General features: G+C 38.6%; 1 long non-coding RNA gene across 13 annotated transcripts in view; it reads right to left on the bottom strand.

Moving 5' to 3' along the window:
- The window catches only part of LOC135324986 (uncharacterized), a 152,654-nt gene extending 139,562 nt beyond the window's left edge, over window positions 1–13,092 (bottom strand). For 9 of the 13 annotated variants that reach the window (XR_010386209.1, XR_010386210.1, XR_010386214.1 and 6 more), the window contains exons 1-4: window positions 12,759–12,970; window positions 11,092–11,309; window positions 9,120–9,263; window positions 587–688 (exon numbers count right to left, since the gene is read on the bottom strand). This is a non-coding gene — a long non-coding RNA (uncharacterized LOC135324986). The other 4 variants (XR_010386217.1, XR_010386219.1, XR_010386221.1 and 1 more) reach the window with 2 other exon arrangements.
- Between the last annotated feature and the right edge of the window lie 382 nt (window positions 13,093–13,474).

Raw genomic sequence — 13,474 nt, 5'->3', positions numbered from 1 at the left:
TACCAAATATTTATGAGTTTCAGTAAGGTAAGCTACTCTTCAACACCAGGAAGGGCAATAATACTCTACTCCTTTTACTAGATCTCTCTCCACTTCCAAATCCAATTCAAAATTGTGCTTGTGGTTGTCAAGACACTATGAGCTTAAAAACAGATGCTACTGTTTCTTGACTGAGCTTCACCAATCTCCTCCTCCTCATTTTCTCTGTCCTGTCAGGCCCTTTGTGCTTTACCTTTTTCTTCCTATTGATCTCTTACCCTTGGGAATTAGACAGCCAAAAAGAGAAAAATGTCTTTCCACTTGTAAACTGAGCACAACTGACATGAGAACAACTAAAAGGCAATAAAGCACACAGTCTCATGATAACAGCTTTTACAGCATTATTTTCCACAAGATAAATGTTCCTGAGAATGCAATTTCATAACACCAGTTAGGGCTGGGAGTTCCCACCTTAATTTGATCCACTGGACTGACCACAGAGTAAATATGCTAAGGACAGAACAGAGCCACTGGCTTCATAATTAATAAACCATTATTAATAAGGACAAGTATTTGTTAGGATAAGAACAACAGAGATCCAAGTTACCTTAATAATGACCCAAGAAAGTAAATTTTGCTGTTGTTTAAGCTGGAGGTAAACCAAACCAGGAGGCTAACCAGGCAGAGGTTGCAACAGAAACAGTTGGCTCTGTTGAAGAAAAAAGTTGAGGCAGCAAGTGAGGGACAGCCAAAAGGCTTTTTCAAAAACCATAAATATTATAGTTAGTACCATTCTTCATGTTTTAAAGGAAAGGCACACATAAAATTAGCCATTACTATCATATCCCACAATACTTGTGACTTCTGACATCTGTAACTATTTATTATTAGAAACATCTGCTAGGTATTTCAACCAAGTAGGTTTCTATTGATCTTGTTTCTAATTATGCCTTCTTCACAGACCAGCTGACTTAGATGATTGCATCAATAACTTGACCTCTAGAGGAAGTAATCTGGAAATTGTGCATGAGTTGTTGCATGACTAATATTCAAAAATGCTTTCAATTAGCCTTTTGAAGTGCCTAGAGCTACTGACTGATATGTAATATTGCTTAAAATTATACACAGATGCTTTTTAGCTGAAGAACACCCATGTGGAAGCTCCATGGAAGATAATTTAAGATTCCCATTATTTGTATCTGGTGAAATTAATTAGGAAGTATGTTCATGTAATTTCATATATTTTTGATGGTACCTATCCTTAAGGGTAGTGTGAAGGCCAGATAAGTTTGAAAATATCAGGTCTCCCCTTCTAAATTTGCTTTATTTTTTTAAGCACCCCAAATTTTTATTAATTTCAACTGGGAGTTCCAAATATGTAGTAAAATTCGGGACTTGTCCATTGGTTACAGCTGAATAGCAATCCTTTTTTGTGGGTCTTCCAAGGGCTATCATTTGCCAAAGTAAATCAATAATTGTTAGAAAAAAGACTGAAATGATATAATTGAGATAGACAGAGCTTCTCAATTGCCTTTAATGAGCTCCTGTAAAAAAAGAGATTGTGGAAAATCTGAGTATCTAATACTTGATCTGAAACTAGGAACAATCAGATAACTGTGGACAAAGATTTCAGATCTGGTACAATATGTGATTTCCAGTAAAAACTATAAATACATTTGACTAATGTACAGGAACATTCAGACTTCAAGCCATTTAAGCTTAAAAAGGCTATGCTGCACTTACTGAAGATGCATTTAACAGACTCAAGAGAAATCAGATTCTGCTAATGACAATTACATCCTTATATCACTTTTTGCCTGGTGTTTTCTTTTAACTTGCCACTTGAGCTTTGAATCTCTTTAAGAGGAGGAAAGAACTGGTGTTCATAATTGTGTACAATCAGGAGAGAAGAATGATTAATATATCAGATTCATTGCCCAGATCCAGGCCTAGGTATTTTGAAAAGCCAGGCCTTACTATTAATTTTATTTGGGCATCTACAAACATAGTAGCACAAAATTGCAAGTTGCTTTTGAAATTCCTGGCCAAGTCTTCAAGCAGCATGTATAATCAGGTGAGCTGCTTTTTGTTTGGACACCAAATGCCTATCAGCATGTAGATGCCTTCACCTTTCCTGAATACAAATGCGAACAACCCGTAAAGATAATTTTAGTGTATGAATTATTAGTCTATAAGTTGTTTCCAACTGTGATTTATAATTAGTTTCTAATTAAAATCAAAATGCATAGCATATCTGTACCAATTAGTTATCCACACATTTATCTACTTTAGAGATAATATGCATATTAACTAATGCCACAGACTTGCAATACACTTCAGAATGGTATTTCATTAAAATACATAGTGATGAATACAGTGGAATAATGTAAACAATACCACTATTGTAAACACTTTTGACAGTTTTCTTCCCTCACTGTGGATGCAGCTCAAATTCAAATACTATATAAAAAGCATATATCACACTGCAATGGACCAAATGTCCTGATAGTGACCGCTAAAGGTTAGGGAAAAAACACAGGCACGGTCAATCACTCAGTGAGACTTCTCCAAGCATACTCATGCAGTTTCTCACAGTTTTTACCTTTGGGACTCTGCCAAATCTATCATTTCTTGAACCTGTCTAGGACATTGGCACCTACGCTATCCTTCAACAGTTAGCTCCATAGCTGAAGCGCTATTTATACAAACTGTACTTTAGTGTGCTTAAACCAAATACCTCATAACTTCATCTGATGACTCACAGTTCTTGTACTAGGAGGAAAAACAAACAGTTGTTCCCTTTTAACATCTCCTGTCCCTTTCATGATCTACCAATCTCTGTCATAGTCCCCTCACAACAATCTTTTCCAGGCTAGGTACTTAGTGCACGTAATCTGTCCTACTGCAGAAGCCTGTACATCCTTTTCTATTGCTCTTTTTGTATCTTTTTAAATCCTAATATATCCTTTTGGAGATCTGGAGAGGAAGCAGTGGAATAGAGCAGATCTGCGTATAGTATCAAAACTATAACGTGCATGAGGTACTTCCACAGTAGCATAGTTTATGGTTTGTTCTCTATTTCTTATCTAATAATGTTTACCATTAAATTTGTTTTTTTGATTTGCTACTCCGCTGGCTTTTGCGTAGAGCTTCCTGTGGTAACTTTTTCCTGAGCGATAAAATCTTTGCAAGTCAGTATTAACTTGCCTACCCACATCTTTCACAAAATTTCATGCAGGCTAAAATTAATGATCCTCCATAAACAGTAATCTTTAGTCAGAAAGGCTCTACAAAAATCTTAGCAAAAGCACTAGCAGATTTTACCTTGCAACCATTCTAGTTTTGAAGTGTACAATGTACCAATGGCTTGCTGTGATTACAAGGCAGTCTGTACACTGCAAATTGCAGGGCTGGAGTTTTAGACAACAGATCAAAGACAAAGGCTCCAGTCCTTTTAACATGGGCAAATTCAAAGAAAATGCATTTGCTATTTAAACGTTCATGTTAATCCTTCTCCCCTACACACATACACATATACTTACTTACACTTAGGCACACTGTTACTAATATTGAATGCTTCAGCTAGCTGAATACCAGTCACTCAGATGAACATACTTGAACATTATTTCACAGCTGAAGGCTGAAGCACAGAACAGCCACTGCGAGGAAGAAACCCGAGACCAGTCCAGGGACTGCGTCGTTCACCTTCGTGCTCTGTCAGAGAACTGAGGAGAACGGGCAGTTGTCGCAGCACAGCCCTCAAGGACCTGGAGCCACCCTAGAAGTACCGAAAAGTGCTCCCCAGGCGAAGAGGGACAATGACAGAGGCTGGTTTCCAAGCAATGCCTTCCCTGGCTGACCCAGCTGTTGCCCTAGGAGGGCAGGGGAGGCAGCTCGGAGGGCGCCTGTGGCCTCGCTCATCTTACAGCAGCCACCCATCAGCCAAAATACAGCCTGCAGCAGAGCACCTACTGCAGATACAGCCACCTACAGGCACACCTTCCAGCAGCTTCCAGTAACACACTTCTTTGTACGCTCTTCTTTCTCACCAGCTATTTCCCAGACTGTCATCAGGGTCTCACGTCCCCCTTCATTACTAGAACAGTGAAAATTTCGAGTCAGAACGATTTTCTGCTGAGAAATGTGTGTACAGGACAACTGAAACAATTTGTCTTCAAACTGTTCAAATGAAAATATCCTGAAATCAAAACATTTTGTGTTTTAAAGCAATGGTTCACTTTGAATTTTTTAATTCAGAAGAGAAATATCCAGAAGTCCTACAGTGGAATGAAACAATGAACAGAATAAAAAACTATTTTTAAATCTTTTTCCATGGCTAAACAAAATGTGTCATTTGAGTCAACTCAGTATATTTTAACTGACTTTTTCTGCTCCTTCTGGATGAAAAGAGGGAGGTAGGAATAAATACTACTTTGGCCATTCTTATAATTTCTTTTTTCTCATTTATTAAATACAAGTACCACAATCTCTCATCCTCTGTGATCTGCATCCACCTGTTTGCTTCCAAATGCAGCACAGTAACACAGCAACTTACTTCGTGTAAGTAAAGTGTAAGGCTCTATTTAAGCAGTTTTGGTACAGACAAACCAAGGACCGACTTGAACTTGCAAGTTTAAGTGTTGCCAGTGATACTGAACTTAGCATGGGCTACCTGCCCACTATTTGCCTGAGAAAGCAGGTAAGGCTTTTGGTCTGTCTTGAGCTCCATGATCTCATATATTGCTGTGAGTAACCAAACTATCTGAAAACTGGCTGAACTGTGGCCATCAGCCCAGATGTTTTGTTACTGATAGCAAGTTCTGAAGATACTTTTGTTCTTGCCAGGTCTGATGATAGCAGTTCTTCGCTGCAGGCATTTGAAAGAAAACTTTGTTAAGTGATTTTTTAAAATAGTCTCAGTCTACAGAAATGCAACTTCCTCTGTACCTTAAAGGTCACTATTCTCTTTCCAGTTTGTCATCCTTCTAGTTTTAAAAGCCTTCTTTTCCTGACTGTTTTAATGAGATCTTCTTTCTTTCTCTTAAAGCAATGGTTGCACCATTAGAATTCAAATCAGCCTGTGGAGCACCAGCGTTATATCTTGCAACAGACAGACAACAGGAAGACATTCCAGCCCATCAGGAACATTATAGTTATTTGTTTCAATTACAAGAAACCCACCATGTTTTATGCATTTCAGCTTTTGCTTGTGCGTCAAGTATATCAACTGCTTGTCCTAGTTAAGTATTATTAACATCATTTCTGTTAGCTGTAGGAGTGACGCTGTTTTATTTTGCACCGAATACTTGCCTTGGGATTTGCAAATAGTTTATGATATTTTACATAGTATTTGTGAACTATGAACATAATTTCAACCTCAGGGTCACTGACTGCTCCCTGGTATTGTGCATTTCTCCCATTCAGCTTATTTTGCCTGCAAGCTTTGGCTTAACTATTTCTTTTTCAGAAACCGTCGCACATACTGCTTTTGGAAAAAAACATATTGGTACATTTACCCTGTTTTTTATGTCCTTTATGGCTGGTAAACAGTCCTTGTGTCTGCTGCACCCCTACTCTACTTTTGCTGTTTTTCATTAGTTCTGCATGTGTCTTACTGTTTTTGCTAAAGTCCAGGTAAGCTTGGATATTCATCTTTTATCTCCATTTGCAACCTGCCACAAGATTTAGATTTCTTTTTGTAAAGTGCAATAGCCTGCCATTTACAACATACTGATGTATGATTAAGGACCTAAAGAAACATGGCTTGTTTAACACAAGATTATTTTTGCATAAGCTAGTTTCTGCTTACTGAATTGGAAGAAAAATGGTAGGATTTAATGGCATCTCCAAGTCAGCTGCTACATATCCAGATTTTAGCAATATTTACCACTGGTTTATCTTCCTTTTCCATTTTCATCCAGATTTGTTATAATTTTGGAGTTTTCCCATTTTCCTATTGCGACCCGAAAACAATCCAGTCCCTAACACCTCCCCTTTATGTCCATTGACCTGGATAGAGAGCTGGGGTGGTGCTACAGCTAATGCTTTGTTCCCTGCTCTTCTTTGTTTCGTAATATGTTTAGTTTCCAGTTTTACATACCTCAGGAGGCAACACACTTCTGACACCAAATTCTGTATCTGTGCCTAAAGAGATAGAGCCAAGATAGTGCAATGTTCATACCTACTCTTCTACACATACTGTTCTCTGTCATCAAACACTTCTTGAACGCAAGCATTCTCCAAGTCCGTATGCATAATCATAAAGTACTGTCCTGTTGGGAAACTGCTTATCATAATGGCAGCAGGCACAGCACTAACTGAACCGCATGTGATGGTAAAAAGCAACCCCACTACGGGCTACATATGATTAAAAAAATAAGAATGCAGATACTATACTGGGCACGGTCACACATTTGTCTGCACAAGGGTTAGAATACGCGTGTCTGACATTAATTATACATCTAAGCAATAACCAAAGTGTGAACAACGTGACTTCATGGAAGAAAAAAAAACCAAACAAACAGTGAAGTTGAAGCAAATCTTTCTCTTTGGTTCCATACCTCATCATTTAATCATGAGCTCATTTGACTAATGCTTAGAACAGGATGGGGAGACACAGGAGGAAAAGAGATGAGAAATCTCATTGTCAGTGCTGTAATAGTTGACATTAAACTCCTGAAGGAGCAGGAAACTTAATCTAATAAAGATGCAGCAGGTAGTATGCAATAATGTGTCACCTTTCATGCAGCTCTTTTCTCTTTCATCCAGTACTATGACACACATTTGAATATTAGGTCAAAGTACCCCAAGAATTATTTTTTACAATTTTTTTTCCTTTGATAGTAATATTTTCTACTTTTTGCTGATACCTTCAGCAAAAGCAGTTTTTGCTAGGTACAGGTAATTCCTTTTCACAATATTGATTCCTCCCCACCATCAAAATAGTAAGATGTCTCATTCCATCCCCACCGATACAAAAAGGCAGTTACTGAGCACATGTCTATTGATAAGGCATTTTTATCTGTTAATACTATAGTCAAAATATTGTGTACAGTGTACGTTTTAAAATGTAGTATCTAGGCAGACTGCTGCTCTCCCTACGTACTTTTTTCCTCCTCTTTCTGATAAATAATCTGGATTGTACCTTCTGCTCAGCCCTTCATAGCTCAACCAGTTGGAATCTATCACTTCTCCAAATTCTGCTCACAAAGGCTATAGCTCAAAGAGCAAGAAGGAGAAGAGACTGGGATTAGCAACAATGAACTCAAGCTTTTAAATGTAATCAGTAGGAAAGAGGGAGAAGCAAAATAAAGAGAACAAATGCAATGACAGCTCAAGGGCCCACCCAAACCGTTCACTGCCTAAAGATTTTCACAGCTCCTAAAGGGCAGGAGAAAAGCACATAAGCAATCGTGAAATGTGTTTAAAAAACAAAACAAAGGATGTGAGACACCATCCAGTGATTGGCGTACCCTGTACACCACGCAGGCATATGCATGTGACAGGGACATATGTATTTATCAGGAGTGCCCAGAGATTCCAAGGGGCTGATGGTTAACTCTTGTTTGGCAGCAGAGCTGGACAAACAGCAAAGAAAAGATATCACACCATTCTCAAGCAAGCAAATCCACAAATAGACTGGGCATAAGGCTAGCCAGAAGAGCCTGCTCCTGCTGAGCTAACAACCCAATGACAAGATGAGACAAAAAGACAGCCGTTATTAGGAAATCACAAATTACCTTGCTATTTTAACTGTTATTTAAAACAACAGTAATGTTGTCAATTTAGACACCAGTGATAAACTTCAGCAGTTCTAGCATGTTACAGCAGCAGATACTAGATCTGAGACAAATTCTCTATCTTTTCTCCAGTTAGGAGTAAACCTCTGGGTAGTGCTTAGTGTCCTTCACTTAACTGAAGTCAAGTCGAATTTAGGAGGTTCTGCACCTTGCCAGGATCCAATGATTTCTCATATTCATAATCCCAAACTTTTTCCATTATCTCAATGAGTGGGTGGTATTCCTGGTTAGATTAATCAACCCCCCTCCCCCCCCCCAACCATTGCAAATGTGATTTCTCTTTAGTTGCATTTTAAATTAGAAAACCTAAATGGCTTCCAGCTATGGCTGAATACAAAGTTAAATAGATGTCGCTTGTTCAGTTTCCTCCGGATGAGTCACCTAAATTGTTAAAACAGCAGAGTTACATACACAAGTAAGAATAATAATGTCCTTGTTGGTGATAATTCAATGAAACAAGCAGATTAGTCACTAGGGAATGACTGGAATGTTGTATATTTAATTCTTTCTTAGTCAAATTTATTTTTATTTGATGGGTGTCTCTCATTTCACCAACCTGGTTATAACAGAAATCAAAACTAGAAGACATTTTAGATTACAGAGTAGATTTTAAAGAATCCAAAATCGTATGTACCGGGTGGGTATCTGCACATACTTACAGGCCCAGAGTAGTTTGTAATTTAGCTTTATAAAGCAGCCAGTTAATCTCTTTGAGTGTTTGTATGGGACTATCTAGTAGGATAGATCTAGAAAGTCTAAGTGCGTAAGAAATCACCAACTCAGGTTGTAGAAGGACATATACTCGATGCAGACTACTGCTCTCAGCCTTCCACTGATGACTTGGCTAGATGTCTTTTGCCTCTAATACGTACTCAGGTGACAAGATTATTCTGGCTTTGCTTGTCTTTGGGGTTCTTCCTTCTAACTTGTTTCTTCTGTACACATGTGTGTGCACATCTGTCTGCTAACTTCTTGATTGAGTGGCTGATGTCAATCCAGTCTGTCCAAACATGTCTGAGAAACATTTCTTTTGGTGGCAACATCAGGCTACACAACTCCTGCCATCCCATTCTCCTGTACTGGCCCTAACTGTACCAATACAAATGTCTGCATGGCTGTGCAGTGAACTGGACCTTCTTACTGGGCTGTCTGGAAGGTGTATTGGTTCTCTGAGCTGGTCTGCTGTCTCATGCTGACCTTGCTAACAGATGAACCAGCACAACTAGGTGTGAATGAGAAACAGGGAATGGCAGAAAAGAATATAATCTATATTTGCAGGATTCTCCCATCTGTTTGGGGGTTTCTTTTTTGTTTGTTTGTTTTTTAATGAAGGAATCTTACCAGTAAATGCAATGTATGAAATGAGTCCTCAAACTGCAATATATAAATCACTCCAAAGTGTTAAGGGCTTGGCACACACCCAGGAGCTGCAGCTTCAGTGAATGGTGGGTGACATATGACCACCATTGCTGTTGAATGTGGTACCTAAGGCAGAAAAAAAAAAAAAAAAAGGAACCCTTGGTTTACAGTGTACAGGCACTCAAAATATCAGATTACTGCCTGACAGACACTTTCATTTCCCTTTCCAAAGATGACAAGAAATACAGTGTGCAGACACTGAACAAATTACTGCATAGCAGCTGTTCCACGTAGCTGTGTGCATACTCCTATACTGTGGCAGACACTAGGTAATTTCAGATAGGCTACCCCACACTGACAAAGGGAAAGAACTGCCTTGTTTTTATCATAAAGTAGGGGCGATTCTGTATCAGAGTTTGACATGCTGTAAGTTCACAACCTATTTATCCCACTATAATTTGTAATGCTGTCTGTAAGCTTGGGCATAGGAACAGGAATTAAGGTTTTATTTTTCTCTTCTTAGTATGAGCTAGAAATCTTTCCAGAGTCAAGAGAGATCTTGATTTCTAGTAAACTCTTCAGCATGCCTCTAATTGCATTCAGCTTTAGTATCAGCTCACAAAGGCACACTGCACTTTGATTTAGCAAAATGAACACTGGTGGATGGCCAGAATTTGAATTTTGTAAAATATCATTAGTTATCCTCAGAAGTGCTGTCTCTGTGCTATTCTGAGGTCTGAATATTCAGATCAATTAGAAGAAGATCGCAATTTGCTAAAAGACCATGCAGCTGGAGAGTGAGACTTGCTCATCATTGCCAAAAGGTAGAGTAGAGCATGGCCCATTATACAATAACATGAGATTTTAATGGGATCCAGAGTTCAGTGATTTTCAGAGTTCAGAAGTTTTCTAAAATGGATGCTATCAGCTCAGCTACTAATGAACAGAGCAACTGATGGCAACTTCCAGATACTATCTACGCTGTCTTTAGTTTGTTGTCATTAGACTTATCGATTCTAAGCATTTTGATTGGAAGCAGTGATGTGCGCATGACTGACTCACAACAGATTGTGTACGTTAGGTTTGCATTATGGTTTCTGTCTGTGGCATCCAGTTCGGTTTTGACCTTGCTCAGGAGAAGGACAGTTGGAATTTTCCAGCAGTTTCTGTGCACAAACCCAGGTTTACTGTGTAAATGGAAAATTACAATCATAGCAGGGGAGATGAGTCAGCCAGTCCTCACGACTCCCAAGTATTCCTGCGAGAGTAGACCCCAAAGCAGATTGTAACAGGAGACACAGCTCATCAGGTTTTCCCAGAACTCTGTGCATTTGAATCAGTGATACTGTGGGACAGGGTTGCCAGCGTCTGTAGGGTCAGGAAACAGACAGACGGTATAGAATATCCAGTTCTTGCTATAGCTACTCACAGCGACTGGCAAAAACAGTTACTAGAGTGGATAGCTGAAGAGTTATGGGGAGATCCATCATGTTCTGTTCGTGGTTTTTTCTCTCAGGGAAATAACAAGCATACATGTGTGCCTAGCATGGTACTAACACAGAGATCCTTTCAGAGCAAGGAGATTACTCAAGCCAATTTCTGTTCTACAGTCAGAAATCTCTCAGAGATAATAAGCAAACTTGCCAAGCCTGGAATCACGCAGATGTTCAGCCAATTTATGAGAAAGGTCAAGGTCTTAGAGGCCTGAAATCACAGGCCTGGGATTCTCCCGAGGCTGCCAAAAGCACATTTCCCCACCACTCAGCACTTGTGGGAGCAACACAAGTGTCACTTATACGTGTTAGAGGGTAACCAGGCTGCAATTCACTCTCAAAGGGAAATCGCAACAAAGAAAACTCATTTCAGCACAAAGCTGCAGTGGCAGAATGTTACTTCATATATGGCACTTTGATCAGTAGTTATTGTTAATGTTTTAAAATCTCTGCGCCCTTACCTGCAGTGAGATGAGGAGTGTCTTCAGGTATCACCTCTATTCCTGTCATCAAAACCATTGGATACTACAGAGCTTCGGCAAGGGTGAAGCAGACTCTGTAAAGGCCGGCTGGCAGATCCAGTAGTGTCATGCTCTTATGCTGTTCTTCCTTGGTTTAGAGAAAATTCTCCAAAATCATCCCTTAGCAGTTGCAAAATATGATTATGTTGTAAATACTCCTGTTAAGAACATAAAATAATCATTCTTCTGCATGAATCCTAATCACATTAGGTTCTTAATAAAGCAACATTTTATTCTAAGGGTACTCAGCACAATATATAGCTGTGCACACAGTATCGTATACATCATTATGACAAGATAGTCTTGTCACTATTGTTAGGGTTTCAAATTATGTTCTAAAAATAGCCACAGAGTTGTCAGTTATCAGTCTCTATTTAACACCAACGCAGTTTTATATTCTTCAGTACTTTTAAGACTCACTGTTTTTTATCTTTTTAGATTTTATTTACCAGCACATAGTTGGATTAAATTATAGCACAGTCCATTAAAACAAATGGTATTTGCATCCGCACTTATTCTACAGTGTTCTGTTTTAAGTTGCTAGAACTGTGCCCAGACATTTCATTGACAATACTTAGAACATAAATTTTAAAAATAATTTGATTCATCCCTTTTGAATTCAAGACAAAACACAACAGAAAACACACTTAAACCTGCCATCATCCTTAACTGCTTTACTTTCAAAGTCATCCTTTCAACTTCTCAAAGTTTTTTTCCTCTCCCCTCCCCCTACACACATCATCTGTCTTCCTTTTTCCTTCTCCTCCAATAATTTACAGACTCTGCATATCAGTATACACACCTAATCACATTTCTATCTAACAGATACTAAGCTTTTACCACACAGCAAATGAGTTCTCAAAACACAGAAATGCAAATAAAGTAGGTGTGACTGCAATACAAACCATTAATAAATACCACAACACCTTCTGGAATATTGCAAAACACTGCTAACAAGTGACATGCAGGCTGTAAACAATATAAGCTCCCCATTTTTCTCCAAACGTACCTGTTGATTGTAATGGGTCAGAATTACCCCTCCCAGGTTGAATTTCTTTAGAAAAGGAGACCAAATGAAACATGGCAAAGCCCAGCCCAAGCACCGTCCCAGGCCTGCCTGCTCAGAAGTCTGCACTAGGCATTCCTGTATTTTCTCTCCAGGTAAAAACTGCTCCCACATCCTTTTCTTCTGGACAGTGTAACAAGTTCCCTACAAAAGTGACTCAAAATCACACTTTCTTTCCAAGTAGTGTTTTCAGTCAAATTCTGCCAGCACATTTATCTTTTAATCAAAAACTTCTTCTCCTTAGTCTTGTCTCAGCAGTCCTATATGTAGGCAAAGACAACTAGGAATCGTAAAAAGCGTTGTTAGTATCAGACCAGTACAACTCAGCAGCTAAGATTTAATCAGATCAGAAATCAGGACGTTTAACAGATGAGGTATGCTTTCTGAAATACACAGATCAGTAGCTAAGCAATAATTTCTGAATAAGTCCAGACTGTGGAGGTGTGGCACACATGAAAAAAACAGTTCCACAATCTAAGGTATTATTTGTATTGCTGTCTTTTTCTTTCTTCTACAATAAGCATCTTTCTTCCATACTTACAAGAAAGGAGTTTGAGAGCAGAATTCCTGGCATCCTGAAGTCTCAATGCAGTTTATAAACATCAGGCTAGACTGATCCCTCTTCTCTGTACTGAGCATGGAGATAGAATGATGAAAAACACAAGTTCAATTTTGCACAATACTTTTGTTTGGGAATTTTAAATTACATTTCTAACTTTAAAAATATGCACTGAATCAGTTTCCTGCAATGCAAATCTGACCTTTCAAATCAGTTCTCGTCTTGCTTTTATTATCTTGCACTTGTTGTCTAGTAAAGCCACCCAGACAATAATCTAGTAACATTAGTCCTGATTTCACAAAGTTCTGCAATACACAATTTGCGTAAGTTAATGTCTGGACAAAGGAATGTTTGGTCAAATAGCTAATGTTCAAAAGTTAATGGTTGGTCAAAGGAAGTCAAAAGTTAATGTTTGGTCAAAGGAATGCTGTGTATTTTTTCCCGTAGCGTCTTTTTAAAATTTCGCTAATAATAAGTGTGCTGACTACCAAGTTCTTTCTCCATTTTACTGAATAATAAAATTGCAAATAAAACAAAACAGGAAAGATTGGTTTTCTCAGACCTCCAAGAAAGGCTAAAATGCGTCAGAAATCGTATTTAGTGAGACGGTACATCATCGTACTGACTATTTTTTGAATGCATGCATGAATCTAAAGCAAAATTCCTTCTTTTGTTTTGACTCTTTGTTCTGGTTTGTA

This window comes from Dromaius novaehollandiae, chromosome Z (assembly GCF_036370855.1).
Source record: "Dromaius novaehollandiae isolate bDroNov1 chromosome Z, bDroNov1.hap1, whole genome shotgun sequence".
NCBI classification, from domain to species: domain Eukaryota; kingdom Metazoa; phylum Chordata; class Aves; order Casuariiformes; family Dromaiidae; genus Dromaius; species Dromaius novaehollandiae.
This window is presented reverse-complemented; position numbering and strand designations above follow the sequence as displayed.